The following is a 14,919-nucleotide window of genomic DNA, read 5'->3' as shown; positions in this document are numbered from 1 at the left end:
TTGAACAGTCACCGTGATTACTTCCCGGACAACATGGGAAATGTTAGTGGGGAGCAAGGAGAGCGGTTTTACCAGGACATTAAAGTGATGGAAAAACGCTACCAAGGCCGCTGGAATACCAACATGATGGGGGACTACTGCTGGCCACTCACCGAGAATTCAGCAAGGGACTCATCATAGAAAAACCTACACAAGAAGCTTCAAGGAAAAAAGAGAAAGAAAATACAAACCATTTCCAGCTGACAAGTGAAACCTCTATTAGCACATACCATTGTTAATACAAACCATGATTATGTTGTAACAAAGTGTTTCATTAACACCCTGTTTACCGTATAGCATAGGATTTTCATACTACATAGTAAAAAACAAATTGCTCGAAAACTATGAATGATACAAAAAACCTAAGGCTAGATTTGGTTTCAGCTCATAAAAATCTATAAAGATCAGTTATCAAAGTAAAAAAAGTTTTATAAAAAAATTTTTTCATGGGCCTGTGTTATTCTTAAACCACTACCTTTCATGTCAGCTAGTTCATTCTCATTAGGAACATCAAAGACTGCTTGGGGCAATGCACTTACTTCACTACCACTATCAAGAATACAATGCTGTATTACTTCTAAGCTGTCAGGTTTTATAACAGGGTGAGTTATTATACTCTGAACATCTTCTAAGAAATCCTTCTCAATTTGTTTCCAGCTAAAGTAGTTTTGCTCAGTTGCAAGTACATTCACACTTAGATTCTGGGGTTCACCAATCTCTACATTTTAGCTGCCTTTTCCAACCTGTCCACCAGTTTTAAATCAAAGCACTTGACGACTCCCTCTACTTCCGTTTGCTACACATCAGCTAACACAGAGCAACTGTGTCTCTGCGCGACATTGCTACAGTTTTCGACAAGTTAATACACCTATCAGGTTCCGTGACCTCATTATTATTGCTACCCCCTTCATTCATCAATTCCACTGGTTTAAAACTTTGCAAAAGTGACCCTACTTCCTGTACCGCAACTTTAGCCTTCAGATTGCCATCGTTCTCGAAGATGTAAGCTTTTACCTCATCTTCGTCCATATCAGACTGAAACCCGTTTACTTCTTCCTCCCTATCAACTATAAAATTTTCTTTTTTCTTCCTTGAGCCATTTTTCTAAAGTATCCAAAATGGAAATGGAAATGCCGTGTGGCTAGGGCCTCCCGTCGGGTAGACCGTTCGCCTGCTGCAAGTCTTTCGAGTTGATACCACTTCGGCGACTTGCATGTCGATGGGGATGAAATAATGATGATAAGGACAACACAACACCGAGTCCCTGAGCGGAGATAGTCTCCGACCCAGCCAGGAATCGAACACAGGCCGTTAGGTATGACATTCCGTCGCGCTGACCACTCAGCCAACAAGGTCGGACACAGTATCCAACATGCTGTCAACTGTATTATGAGAGTGGTTTAACACATCACTGGTACTGTTTGTTTCTATTTCATCATCCCTGTTTTCTGTTTGCGTGTGTTGGCTGACTGTGGTCTGTGTTTTGTTACTGCTGTATTAGTTGTTTTGAAGATAGTTTCAGCTGCATACGTTATTTCTGGTTGTGTAACTGTTTTATAGTGTTTTAATTTTGCATCTATAGATTGGCTTTTTTTATTGTATATAGTTTTGGTAATGTAATTTGCGTAGTTCAGTTTTCTTATTCTATTCTGCCATGATGACTTCTCATTTACATTGTATTTTATTATTTTGCCTAAATATTTAAATTTATCAACAATTTTGATTCCCTGTTCTCCTATTGTAATTTTGTTTGCAAGTGGTGGATCAGTTAGCATATTCTCCGTTTTTTCAAATGATATTCTAAGCCTACTTTCTCTGCTATTTCTTGTAGTGATTTCACTTGTTGCCTGGCTTCTTGAACGATGTTGGGTAGGAAAGCAAGATCATCAGCGAGTCCCAAGCAGTTTAAGCTAATATCTTTTGCACTTCCAATTCTTATCATCTTTGGATTGTCCTTGTACCACTCTCTCATTATGTATTCCAGTGCATAGTTGAACAGTAATGGTGATAGGCAGTTACCTTGCCTTAAGCCTGTTTTTATGAGGAATGGTTCCGAAATTTCTCCTCTAAACTTCACTTTTGATTTGGTGTTGGATAGAGTGAGTTGTATTATTTTAATTAGTTTTGGATGGAGTCCTAGATTTCTTAAAATTTTTAATACTTTATTTAGCATTAGAACAGTATCTAAATACGCGGTAGTTTAGCACCAAAAGTAGTCTGCTTTGCTTATTTTCACTCGCTTATGACGTATGGCACTTTTTTGTTGTAACTCTTATGATTGAAAAAGGGTATCTTTGGCTCAGAAACCGATGGTTCGGGCAATAAGTGGTGTAAGTTTGCGAATCTCTTGTCGATTACTGTTAAGTAGCCTGGGAATTCTGACATTGGCTTCTCAATACATATTTCCTTTAATATCGTTGTTGTTGATAATATCAGCTTATCCTCAAGAGTTGGCAATTTTCACTCAGTTAATACTAGGCAAAAAGCCAATCTGCATTTAGAACGCACCTCCTTGAGTCTTGTGCAGAAAAACGTGCGGTATTTTGCTGCATCCATTTTCAGTAAGCTACCACAAGAATTCAAAGATCTTGGCAAGTCCAAACTGAAGAGTTTCCTCTTGGCTCACTCCTTCTATTCCGTCGAGGAACTCCTGGAATGATTAAAAACTTAAGCTACTTCCAGCGTTACTTTGTTGTTTATATTTATTTCAACTAATGTATTCTCGTCTTTATAGGATTCAGGTACATTTCGTTTTATCTGTTATTACTCTTCTGTTACAATTTCGCGTACTGATTCGTTCCTCAATTTGGCCCTACGGAACATGGTATACAAAATAAAAGTAAAATGAGAAGGTCCAATTAAGAGCGGCGCTTTTTGTCACCTGATCGGTTAGTCGGCGCGAGCGCGTTAAAGAGATGCTGAATTAACTCCGCTGGCCGGGGTGGCCGAGAGGTTCTAGGCGCTACAGTCTGGAACCGCACGACCGCTACGGTCGCAGGTTCGAATCCTGCCTCGGGCATGGATGTGTGTGATGTCCTTAGGTTAGTTAGGTTTAAGTAGTTCTAAGTTCTAGGGGACTGATGACCTTAGCAGGTAAGTCCCATAGTGCTCAGAGCCATTTGAACCATTTTTCGAATTAACTCCAGTGGTAGACTTTACAAGAGAGGCGTTGGGCATCACAGAGAGGTTGAAATTTCGAGAGAGTATTTCCCTGGAAGAATCTGACGACATATTACTTCCTCCCGCATACATCTCACGAAACGACTACGTCAGTAAAATTCTAGACATTAGAGCTAATACAGAGGTTTACAGACAAGTCACTCTTGCCACGCGCCATTCGCGACTGGAACGGGTTGCAAAGGAACAGTTAGTGTACGTAAGTACTCTCCGCCACAAATCGTTTAGTTCGTAAGCCCGTACAGGTGGACAAGGAGTGGAGAGTGGCTGACGCCTGGATGACGTCGGTAGGGTGCTGCATGGCGCGGCGCGGCGCAGCGGGACGAGTCCTTGCTCCTGTCCCCCTCCTCCTCCTCCCCTTCCTTCTCCCCCTCCTCCTCCTCCTCCTCCTCCTCCGCCACCCACACCTGCCGATGGCGGCGAGTATAAAAGGCTACACTGCGAGCCCCGCGGCGGAAGTGCCGCCGCAGACCGACTGTCCACTCCCGACGCGACAACGACGACGGTAAGTCTGATCTGCAACGTACCTACTCACAGCTGTCCTTCAGACGTACCCGATATTCAGTCTACGCGGGCACCAGTATGTGTTGGAACTAGTCTGTCTATCCACCTGCCTCTACAGGTGCAAGACTGCATCATTTTATACTTCCCAGATGGTTCAGACGCTACAACTGGACAAGACTTACTGGATCCTCTTTCAGTAGATGAAATTTTATAAAGCCAATGCAGTTTACACATCATAAACTGAAGTTTAGATATTAGTTCATTGGGGAAAAAATAAGGCACCCAGGCGCGTAACACAATGACAACAGTATTCATTCGCTACGTATTGGACATGAGTGGATATATCAGACACCGATGCCGAACAACTGCCGTCGCTAGAGATCGTCCAGGTTACACGGATGCTGTCCGTGACGATAGATAGTTCCACTTGGAACTAGAAATTGTCTACAGTATTTCAAATCCGCGAATTTTACAGGTACACAATTTTCCTTTCTCCTGGTCATTCCTCTTACCAAGCATTCACTCTTTTCGTCCGTTGAGCACGAACTGCCATTTGGAACACATCAGCTTTTTTCAAGATCATGCTCGAACAGCGAAACCTATAGTCCTAACAGGACGATATAATCTTTCTGATCCAAAGTTTTTGTCGCGTAAACCGTATCAAATTATTAGAAAATCCTAGGTCCTCTTCCAATTTGCGCCTCCCCTTGATCGCTGTTCGCCCTGAATACTCCGTTAGGTCTATAAACAGTCCTAATCGGGTGCGTCGTAGAAGAGTGTACGATAACGACCGTGGCTACGGAAGCAGAGCCGTCCAGATTGTTCATCTGTAAGCGAATACTGCTTTGTACTGAAGGGATTTATCACGCACAATCTAGGACTCGTTTCAGCGGTCACCATCTGTCATGATCGTCCATTAGACAAAGTTCTCATGTAAATTCCTTGTTGACCATCATATTCCCCACTACTTATCAAATCATTTGTTTCTGCAGGTAGACACACCCGTGAAATTAGCCACTTCTACTGCAGGATAATCTTTAAAACGTCCGAGAATGTTCATCCTTACTTCTCTTCACGTCAATATTGCGCCATATGTTACACACCGCGGTGTACCTTAGTGAACATTCTGAACACTAATCTAATCTTCTGCAACAGTTTCCCATAACCTCTCTCCGTTCATTATATGCAGACTCTTGTGCGTACTGATAATTTCGATATATTAGGTATATAATTTTTTGTATAGTGATCTGCAAAAAGGAGTTTTAGAATATTACAGAAGTCCATTATGACATAAGGTGTTCATGCATAGCTCAAGCAATGCAGATGTATACAACCCCACTGTAACAACACAGCAATCAAAGCTCATTACTAAACTTATCAGGATCACCATGTAGTAGCTCATGTATACATCAGCCGAGAGTTACACTGCGCTGGCCGGTGTGGCCGTGCGGTTCTAGGCGCTTCAGTCTGGAACCGCGTGACCGCTACGGTCGCAGGTTCGAATCCTGCCTCGGGCAGGAATGTGTGTGATGTCCTTAGGTTAGTTAGGTTTAGGTAGTTCTAAGTTCTAGGGGACTGATGACCACAGATGTTAAGTCCCATAGTGCTCAGAGCCATTTGAACCAAGTTACACTGCAAGAAACAACTTTCTCCTGTATTGCAAAGGTACTTTGAAATCTGCCGTCTCTACATTCGGGGGAATGGTATCGATACTTCGCAAGCTTGTGTCCATTGGAAAGTGTATAGGTGTGAATACTATTTTGCTGTTGAATGGCACCAAGCGCACTGCAACAAAAAGACAGAACACATGTTCGCGAACATCGCTAACATTTCACTGTGCTGACTGATTGTCTTAAACAAACACAGAAGACAAAAATGGTGCCATAAAAGAACACAGCATACAGCTGCATCGTTGCGTTGTTGTCATCAATTCGAAAATCTCATGCAGCCTTAATACACTTGCTGAAACGGAAGTTCAAGATTTAATTTCCTGTCAATGATGAGATCATTAGAAGCGGACAACAAATTGGAACAGGACGAAGAATGAACAGAAGGTCGGTTGCATTCTTTTCACAGGAACCATTCCAGCACTCGCTTTAATCGACTTAGGAAAACCACAGAAGATCTTAACCTGAAATGGTCAGATGAGAGCTGAATTTGCCCCTCCGGAATATGAGTCCCGTCCCTCAATCAATGCCCCACCTAGCTCGGTCACTTCCTTAACTGAAAGTCATAATAAACAATATGGAGCCATTATTGACTCACTGTAGGCTACTGCTGATGTGCCAAAATGTTGTGGTTCCGTTTGGTTTTTGTCTGGTGGGCAACGTAACGACTTTTCTTTTTAATCTTCCAAACTCTTCAAAGGTCTCCAGTCAGCAGTAACACCCTGAAAATTTAGTGTCTAATCACGATAGTATTTTCTAACAGTAAGTGTTCTCACAGGAAAATTGACTTATTTGCGGAATTTGTAAGCCGCGTGTATGCATCCTTTTGTAAAAGCAGTGTGTAAGAGTGGTGAATTCACGGTCTTCAACTAGCCTAAGTATGACAGCACACTTGCTTCCATGGAACACACAGGAGAAACTTCCCACGAGCGATGTACTGTAAGTCGGAGCGGTGCTTATCACATCTGCCATAATAGATAAACACCAAGGGCGTCTGTAAGTAAAGGTTCATTTACAGTGTCCAAGTCTATAGAATTTATCTCATTTTTCTCCAAAAGCCCCTTCCCTTTGACGGGTGGCGCAGTTGTTACCTCATAGAATTAGAGGAGTACAATTTTAATTTTCGTGGCCCTACCCAGATTTAATTTTCCGCTGTTCCCTTGTTTTGTTGATGATCGCTGCTATGGTATCTTCAACAAGATGGTAGCCGATCTATTTTCTCTCGATTGCCCATCGATGCTGGTGCATTATTCCTCACGAACTTGGAGGTGTCGACGTCGGGTAGAACAGTTAACATTCTTTCCTTCTTTTATCTTCCATTGCTAAATGTAGACCTTATCCATAGACGATCTCTTCCACTGAGTTGAAAACAGGCCCTTAGATTTAAAAGCTGAAAACAGGTGTGACAGGAAACACCGCTGAGGAACTCGAAGGCACTGTTTCATTTGACTGTTTGTTTTGCTGCTTCCACCGAGACTGTTTGTTTTGCTGCTTCCACCGACTTGCGACAATCTTTTCGAACGGCATGTCATTTACGTCTCTGAGTTGGGTTTGCAACCGTATAAAGCACATTTCTGATTTGTTTACTATTCCCGGGTCGTGGTTTGGGCAATGGTAGGTCACTTTTGCGATTAGTGACAGAGCGTACGTAATCATTGTGTCTGTCATTTTGCCTCATTTCTGCTTGCACAAATGGTGTTTCTTCGTGTAACTTTATACGAGTTCTGCAGAAAGTGTTTCCACGGTCTTGTAACAGATGTTTATGGGGGAATCTCGTCTACATATGAAGGGCTTATTTCAATAGTGGTCCAAGTCCATTACCTCCACTTTTCTGCCTATAATGCTTCTGAAATTAATGATCCAAATAAACAGAATGAAAGATTCATCCCTAGCAAGAAGCCATATGCTTGAATATTTCTGGTATCTCAACTGCAGATTTTTCAGCGTTCATTTAACTTTAGCACTCTGTATCTCACAATGAACAAAAAATGGACTTCTACCACTATTGAGATAAGCCATTCATATGTCTACCTTCTATGTCATCTTAGTAGACTTCAATAAAGCTATGATTATGTAAACTGAAGGTGATGATGATGATGAGGTCCCATACTCCAAGGAGCGTAGGGGACGATGCGGGAGACCCGCACGGCTGTACTACGCAAGGTCCTAGTGGAGGTGGTTTGCCATTGCCTTCCTCCGACCGTAATGGGGATGAATGATGATGATGAAGACGACACAACAATACACAGTCATCACGAGGCAGGAAAAATCCCTGATCACGCCGAGAATCGAACCCGGGACCACGTGCGCGGGAAGCGAGAACGCTACCGCAAGACCACGAGCTGCGGACAGACTGAAGGTGGCGTGGGGAAAGAGGAAAGGAAAGGAACTAATGATATGAGCTGCATCGGGACTTTATGCGGAATCAGCGGCGACGATTGCAAATGTGTACCTGACCGGGACTCGAAACAGGGATTTCTTGATTACTAGGCAGTTGTGATAAACACTGCTGCACGCGGACAGTGGTTGTCACAACTGCACGGATTATCTCGCTACACTCCCCAGTCAACTCACATTCCCACCTACCATCTAGCACCACCTATCCGTAATCCCCGTCCATGTCTTCCAAAGTCGCTAATTTTAAATTTGCGCTAGAGGTAGAAAGTAGATGTGTACATGCACAGAAGGTTGAGTATTCGTTAAGGCGAATTGATTATATGAATTTGTGGTGTCTGCTCTTTCGGACATGCCGTAAAGAAGTAACACCACACACACACACACACACACACACACACACACAAACACACAAACACACACAATGCATTCACGTATAACTGATTCGCCTCGATGGGCAATGAATTCACAACCTTCAATTCTGGGGCACATTTACGTTCAATCTCCAGTGCGAGTCTCAAATTAGCAAGCATGGGGGACATGGAGAGGTACTGTGGGTAGAGGCGAGAGGTCAGAATGTGAGTCGCCTGGAAGCGTGTCGAGATACTCCGCGCCTTTGGCAAACAGTCTGTCCTGGAGGTTCAGGGTTCAAATACCGGTCCGGCGCACATTTTCACTCGTAGCCGCTGATTCCGCATAAAATGCCAATGCAGAGCTAATGTCATTAGTTCCTTCCCTTTCATTTCCTTTCCTTCTCCGCCCTATACGTATCACAGCTGCCGAGCCCACGTGGTGTATGTTCTTTCGGAGATCCCCAGAAGAACAGATGCCACGAATTCATATATAACAGCTATGATTATTGTTTCCTTGAAATATTGTGGTACGGTGTCACTGAACAGGATCAAAGAAGTGAACAAGCCACTGGCAATCATATTCTGACAGTATTTTCTAGATAGCATCTGTTATGGACTCTTAAACTTCATAACCTTGCGTGCTGCCTACTACGCGAGTAAGGAGCGCTGTCTAGGATGCCCTGAATGTTCTGAAAACCTCACGATTGATGGTGTTTAGCTTCTTTAAATTTTCTTTCCCAGTTCTTGAGTAATTTTCTACCTACTACTTGACCTAGGGCCAGTTCTGAATCAAGCAAATGTAAGCAATGTACTCCTTTCCTGCCCTCCTTAAACCGACGCCTCCATATGTTTGGTCTCAGACTTCCGTGTGACCATTAAGCAACTTTTTTGAGAATTTTCAGACACTGAACTTTAGGTAGATCTTCTAAAACCATCACTCCACATCTAAGGAAACTAACTATAGACTTTGAGACTTTGGAGGAGTACGTAAGGTACGTAAGTATTATCTAAAGATAAATGACGGTAAAACTTCTCATAAGACTTTTTAGAACTTTCAGGGAATCTGGGAAGCAGTGATCATAGCAGATTCCGGAATAGTCAACGGAACACGTATTACTCATTGTAGTAGTAGCAGCGCGGTTTAAGGCGATTTGTCACTGTTCACGCGGCTGCCCCCCCCCCCCCCCCCCCCCCGGTCGGAGGATCGAGTCCTCCCTCGGGCACGGGTGTGTGTGTTGTCCTTAACGTAAGATAGTTTTATAGTTTTAGTTAGATTAAGTTGTGTGTAAGCTTAGGAACTCATGAACTCAGCAATTTGGTCCCATAGAACTTACCACAAATTTCCAATTTACTCATTGTAGGAATCATTGCGAAGCATATAGAATACTTTACAGCAAAATAAAGGATTCATCGAGATCGGTGAATAAAGTGGTCCCACCACATTTGCCGCAATTTCATCATGACTGCTCAATGGTCTTGTTAACATTTTTGAACCAAGAAATTTTTCATACGTTTGTCATAACGGGATAATCTGTATGACCACATCGGCAGCCTCCTTCCCTGAAGTACCTGACTGGCGTTTAGTGGAGCATCGTCTCGAACTTGGGATGGCTATTTCCTCTTATGAAGTGTTTATGTTTCCTGGAAGAATTCATCCTGTACAGCTGTTGCTTCCTAGTTTCAGCTGAATATTTGCCATTGCATCCTGAGAACTAAGCGTATAGAAAGGAACTGTTACACAAGCGGGTATTCTCTTTGAGATGCAATGGTTCTAACATTTGGGTCAGAACCGGACACATTGGATAGGAAATAGAAAAGCGGACCAGTCTAGCTAAAGCACAACGTGACTGAGAATGTGTGACAGTGTGGGGAAACAAACTAAAGTACTACCTTCTCCCTCCTATTAAACACGACTTCCATGTTATAAAACAAAACACAGTGTTAGTGTGTGTCCATAGAGACTGCTGTCTAATACGAACACTCGTTGTGGATGATTGGATTATCCTGGTGCTACCTGAGTATACGTAATACGCTATTCACTGATAGCGTGTGCCACGAGTTCTGCAGCGGTTGCCTGTTCGTTTTGCTTCCCTCACAAACCAAAACGGGAATCTCTAACTGTGTTGTGCGATTAGTTCGCCGTCTCACAAGCTGACCATCTGTCACTGGCTTCAACAACACTCTCTTGTGGTAAGTGCCTCGGGACGACGAAAAATATCTTCGAAAGGGGGAAGAAATGAATAATATGAGAATGAACCACTGACGACCAGGTCATAAGAGATCGAGCATAGGATCAGAGGTTTAAGGGTGGGAAGAATATTGGTCGCGCATTTTCAAACCAATAACTGCAGTATTTGACTTCTGTAATTTAGGCAAATCATGGGAAATCTAAATCAGTTAAGATAGGGAGGGGGCTTGTGACTTGCTCCTCCTGAATGAGAGTCCAGCGTGTGAATCGTGCACCACTACGCTCAGTAATATCTTCCATTTCGGTTGGCGTCTGTTTGAAAATCTTTCTCGTAGTTTTTCATTCGCGGAGAAGCGGTTGTTAGCAATCGTACTGAAATCTAAAGAGGTATTATTGTGTGTTCCACTGCTCTTCCCTTTACTTCAGATCGCGTTGCTAGATGTTTCCCATATATTGTTTTCTATCTCGAAGCATCCATTTGAAGCCAATACACTGTCCGCCTCGTTTTGACTTAATATGTTGTGGCTATGTGGCATATATAAAACCCATACCTGTTTATAAAATTTTATATAAAATGTTCGGGAAAATATTTTAAAATATTTGACTATTCTGTTTACATATTTTATAAAGCTCTCTACTTGACAAGTCAGAACCGGCAGAAGACGAAAGTTGGAGCAGACATCGCACGTGAATCAGGACTGTTTAATGTGTTACATCTGATTCATCTGAGGTTTGTGTTTACAGAAGATATTTACGCCCTGCTGACCGAACAAGAGACAAGGAACATTAGTTACATTGTTATTTTGCTTTTTTATCCCTGAGTGCGCCCTATTACTCTAAGGTTGCAGTATCTAACAATAACAAATCTATTCGTGTCACTACATTGTGTACATTGGTGTTAAGTTAAATATGTTTCGGAAGTAGATTCCATTTTCTAGTTGACATCTGTTTTAGTTTTTCCTCTCTTTAAAGAAGCTGATATTGAAGATGAGACCAGTTTCACTAAAGCAGACACAAACAATGGCAGAAACAAGATAAACATTGTAAATTCACATTCGTACCTATCTTTACACAAAACTGAAACTAAGACCTCTTTCTCTCAAAATTAACACCTGCCTCGTTTTGTTTATATACAATGTAAAACGAATGAGATGTAAGATGGAAGTCTACATCGTATTCCTTGAAGGCGGAAAACACAAACGTGATGTGGGATAACATTATCACCAGAAAACGGGACACTGTTAATATCGCTTGTACGGCATAAGAAATTATTTTACTGTGTACATTGTCCATGAAATTTTATGTCAGGGAAAAACGTAGCCAGACATTCCGTAGAAGGTGGATAGAAAGTTAAGGTTCTGTTTCCTGACCAGGTATTTCACCTGGTCTGACACCACTTGGTTTCCTGTGGAGTCATGTGAAATGTCCTGTGTATAAGACATATGTGGCAATGCTGGCCACAATTCACACTGCCTGTGAAGTTATGCCAACACCGGAATTATTTCAAGGGGTACGACACCACTGGAACTATTGAACCTGCCCATACCACTCGTCCAGTTTGATACAGCAAACTGAGGACATAAACCACTCATCGAAATTAAATAAACCTAAAAAAAGCCTTGACAAATCTTTCGATCTAACCTAGACCACGGACTACGCTACAGATCAGAGTGACAAAAGAATTAAGATTTCATATTTACATTTGTTAACTACACCAACCTAAACTGTACTTCAGGCTATATTACTAATCCGTCTGTTACTGTAACCTACACGAAAAGCCAAAAAAATGGTAAACCTGCCTAATATCGTGTGGGGTCCCCATGAGCACGCAGAAGTGCCACAACATGACGTGTCATGGACTCGACTAATGTCTGAATGAATGAATTTACACCACGAATCCTGCAGGGCTGTCCATAAATCCGTAAGAGTACCAGGCGATGGAGATCTCTTCTGAACAGCTCGTTGCAAGACATCCCAGATATGCTCAATAATGTTCACGTCTGGGGAGTTTCGTGGCCTGTGGAAGTGTTTAACACAGAAGAGCGTTCCTGGAGCCACACTGTAGCAATTCTGGCCGTGTGGGGTGTCGCGTTATCCTGCTCTAACTGCCCAAGTCTGTCGGAATGCACAATGGAAATGAATGGATGCAGGTGATCAGACAGCATGCTTACGTACTTGTCCCCTGTCAGAGTCGTATATAGACGTATCAGGGGCCCCATATCACTCCAACTGCACACACCCCACACCATTATAGAGCCTCCACCAGCATGGACAGTTCCCTGCTGACATGCAGGGTCCATGGATTCATGAGATTGTCTCGACACCCGTACACGTCCATCCGCTCGATACAGTTTGAAGTGAGACTCGTCCGACAAGGCAACATGTGTCCAGTTATCAACAATCTAATGTCTGTTTTGATGGGCCCAGGCGAGGCGTAAAGCTTTGCACTCTTCAATGTTACACGAGTGGGCCTTCGGCTCGGAAAGCCCATATCGATGGTTCTCATGCTGACACTTGTTGATGGCCCAGCACAGAAATCTGCTGCAATATGCGGAAGGGTTGCATTTCTGTCGCGTTGAACGATTCTCTTCAGTCATCGTTGGTCCTGTTCTTGCAGGATCTGTTTCTGGCCTCAGTGATCCGGATATTTGATGTTTTACGGGATTTCTGATATTCACAGTACACTCGTAAATAGTTGTACGGGAAAATCCCCACTTCATTGCTATTTCGAAGATGCTGTGTCTCATCGCTCGTGCGCCGACTATAGCACCACGTTCAAACTCACTTAAATTTTGTTAACCTGCCATAGCACCAGCAGTAACCAATCTAACAACTGCGCCAGACCCTTCCGCACATATGAGGGCATTAGAATGTTGAACTCAACAAAAGCACTTCGTGCGACGATGTCACACCTACATAAAAGATGGGGAACTCCGTTTTCAGCGGCTGTTGGTCGTTTGTCGGAATATCAGTTCTGGAATAGAACAATGTACCTGCCTTCTCGTCAGTCGCTTAAATGGTAGGAGTTTACATCCTTAAGGCGACTGCTGTTACACTTTTTTCTTAACGGTAGGACTACAAAGTTTGAAAGACACAATTATTACCTTTCCCCTTCGCGTTTGCGTGCTTCTTTCTCTGACACAGTCATTTTTGCTCGTTGAAGACCTTTGTCCTTATTCTATATCTTCTTTAGCCTTGCTATATCGTGAATATCCTCACTATGTTTTGCGACAGGATTCGCCAGTTTGTAGGTGTGGTCTGCTATAACCTCTATAATCTCACACGGACTGGAGTAAAGCAGACAAAATTTCGCAATTCTTTTTTGCCAGAAGGTCACACCTATTTCACGTTAGTACCTTTTCACCTATATTGAATGGGGTAGGCCCGTGGCTTCTGTCAGGGTTTCTTTTCCGTTTTCCTTCCTATCTCGTGTACTCTTCCGCCATTTGTAGCTTATCCTTCCACAGATGGGGAGTTCTTCTACGAAAATTAGGCGCTTACTCAATTTTATTTATTAATGATTCAGCTGTTTGTAATATCTCATGTGTCGATGGGAGCATTAAGCAATAAAATATCTTCTCGAATGCTGCAAAAAATCCACCGAGATCCAACGTTTCCCGATCAATGAAATCTCCCTACCTTCCCTTATTTCTCTGAGGTCTCTAACGAGCGGATTCTGAAATCTGTGTCTTTTTTCCCATTATTGCCCCCTCGTCATTACAAGCGTCGACCGGTACTTCATTATCGCAACTTCGTCTATTCTGCTACATCTATTTCTTCTTCCTGAATCCTAGCCTCTTGAACCCCCTTACCTGGTATTCAGATTAGTTTCTCTGTTAGTGTCCGACGAGCAAATTCTTTCCCGATTCCATGGTTGTCTCGATACGCTAGTATTTCTGTCCCATTTGGTGGGGTGGCTGTTTCAGATAGGAATTCATACGAATACACCAAAAATTCTGTAATTTCCTGTAGTCTGTAATCTTACCCTTAAGAGTTCATTCCTAATAATTGGGAATTCTTCTTATTAGCAGGTTAAAAAATTGTTCCTAATTGCTATCAAGTAATATTCTACCACAGCCGACTGTCAATGGCTAAAAGTCGAACAAAACATCGATTTTGTTTTTCTGTTAGTATCGTTGTTTCAAACAACTCAAAATTTTGTACATGCCTGAAAACTTTTCCCATGATAAATTTTTATTATTCCATTACATCAACGTCATGGCATCAGAAATGGTTGGAATCTAACAGTCATCTTAGTCTCTACTCAATCGATTTCCCAATTTCCTGGCTCTCTCATTACAAGTTTAGTTTACATTACAGAACGTTAGTTTACAGGTTCTGTGGTCGTCGTTGACAACTGCACCCAAACGTTACGTTGTTGGCTCTCGCAGCACACTGACTCTGAGAAGAAGATATTATATTTACAGTACCATTGTCTCTATCAAAAATGATTTCCGTTAGTTCCAGATTATAGGCACCTCGCTCTGTTATTTAAAGTCTGTAAACCATCTTATCCACCTTAAAAAATAAAATATCCGGAAATATCTGTTCTGTAGCAGTAAACACTATGCTCCTTTCGGCGCATTGGTAAGCGTCA

The 14,919-nt window shown here is 42.5% G+C and overlaps 1 protein-coding gene across 1 annotated transcript in view; it reads left to right on the top strand.

Moving 5' to 3' along the window:
- Window positions 1-3,660: 3,660 nt before the first annotated feature.
- Window positions 3,661-14,919, top strand: part of LOC126485131 (aromatic-L-amino-acid decarboxylase-like) — a 179,549-nt gene continuing 168,290 nt past the window's right edge. The window contains exon 1 of the mRNA XM_050108775.1: window positions 3,661-3,721. The gene's annotated coding sequence lies outside the window, so the exon portion shown is untranslated. The remainder of the gene's footprint in view (window positions 3,722-14,919) is intronic.

The sequence above is a fragment of the Schistocerca serialis genome, chromosome 6 (genome assembly GCF_023864345.2).
Source record: "Schistocerca serialis cubense isolate TAMUIC-IGC-003099 chromosome 6, iqSchSeri2.2, whole genome shotgun sequence".
NCBI classification, from domain to species: Eukaryota; Metazoa; Arthropoda; class Insecta; order Orthoptera; family Acrididae; genus Schistocerca; species Schistocerca serialis.
This window is presented reverse-complemented; position numbering and strand designations above follow the sequence as displayed.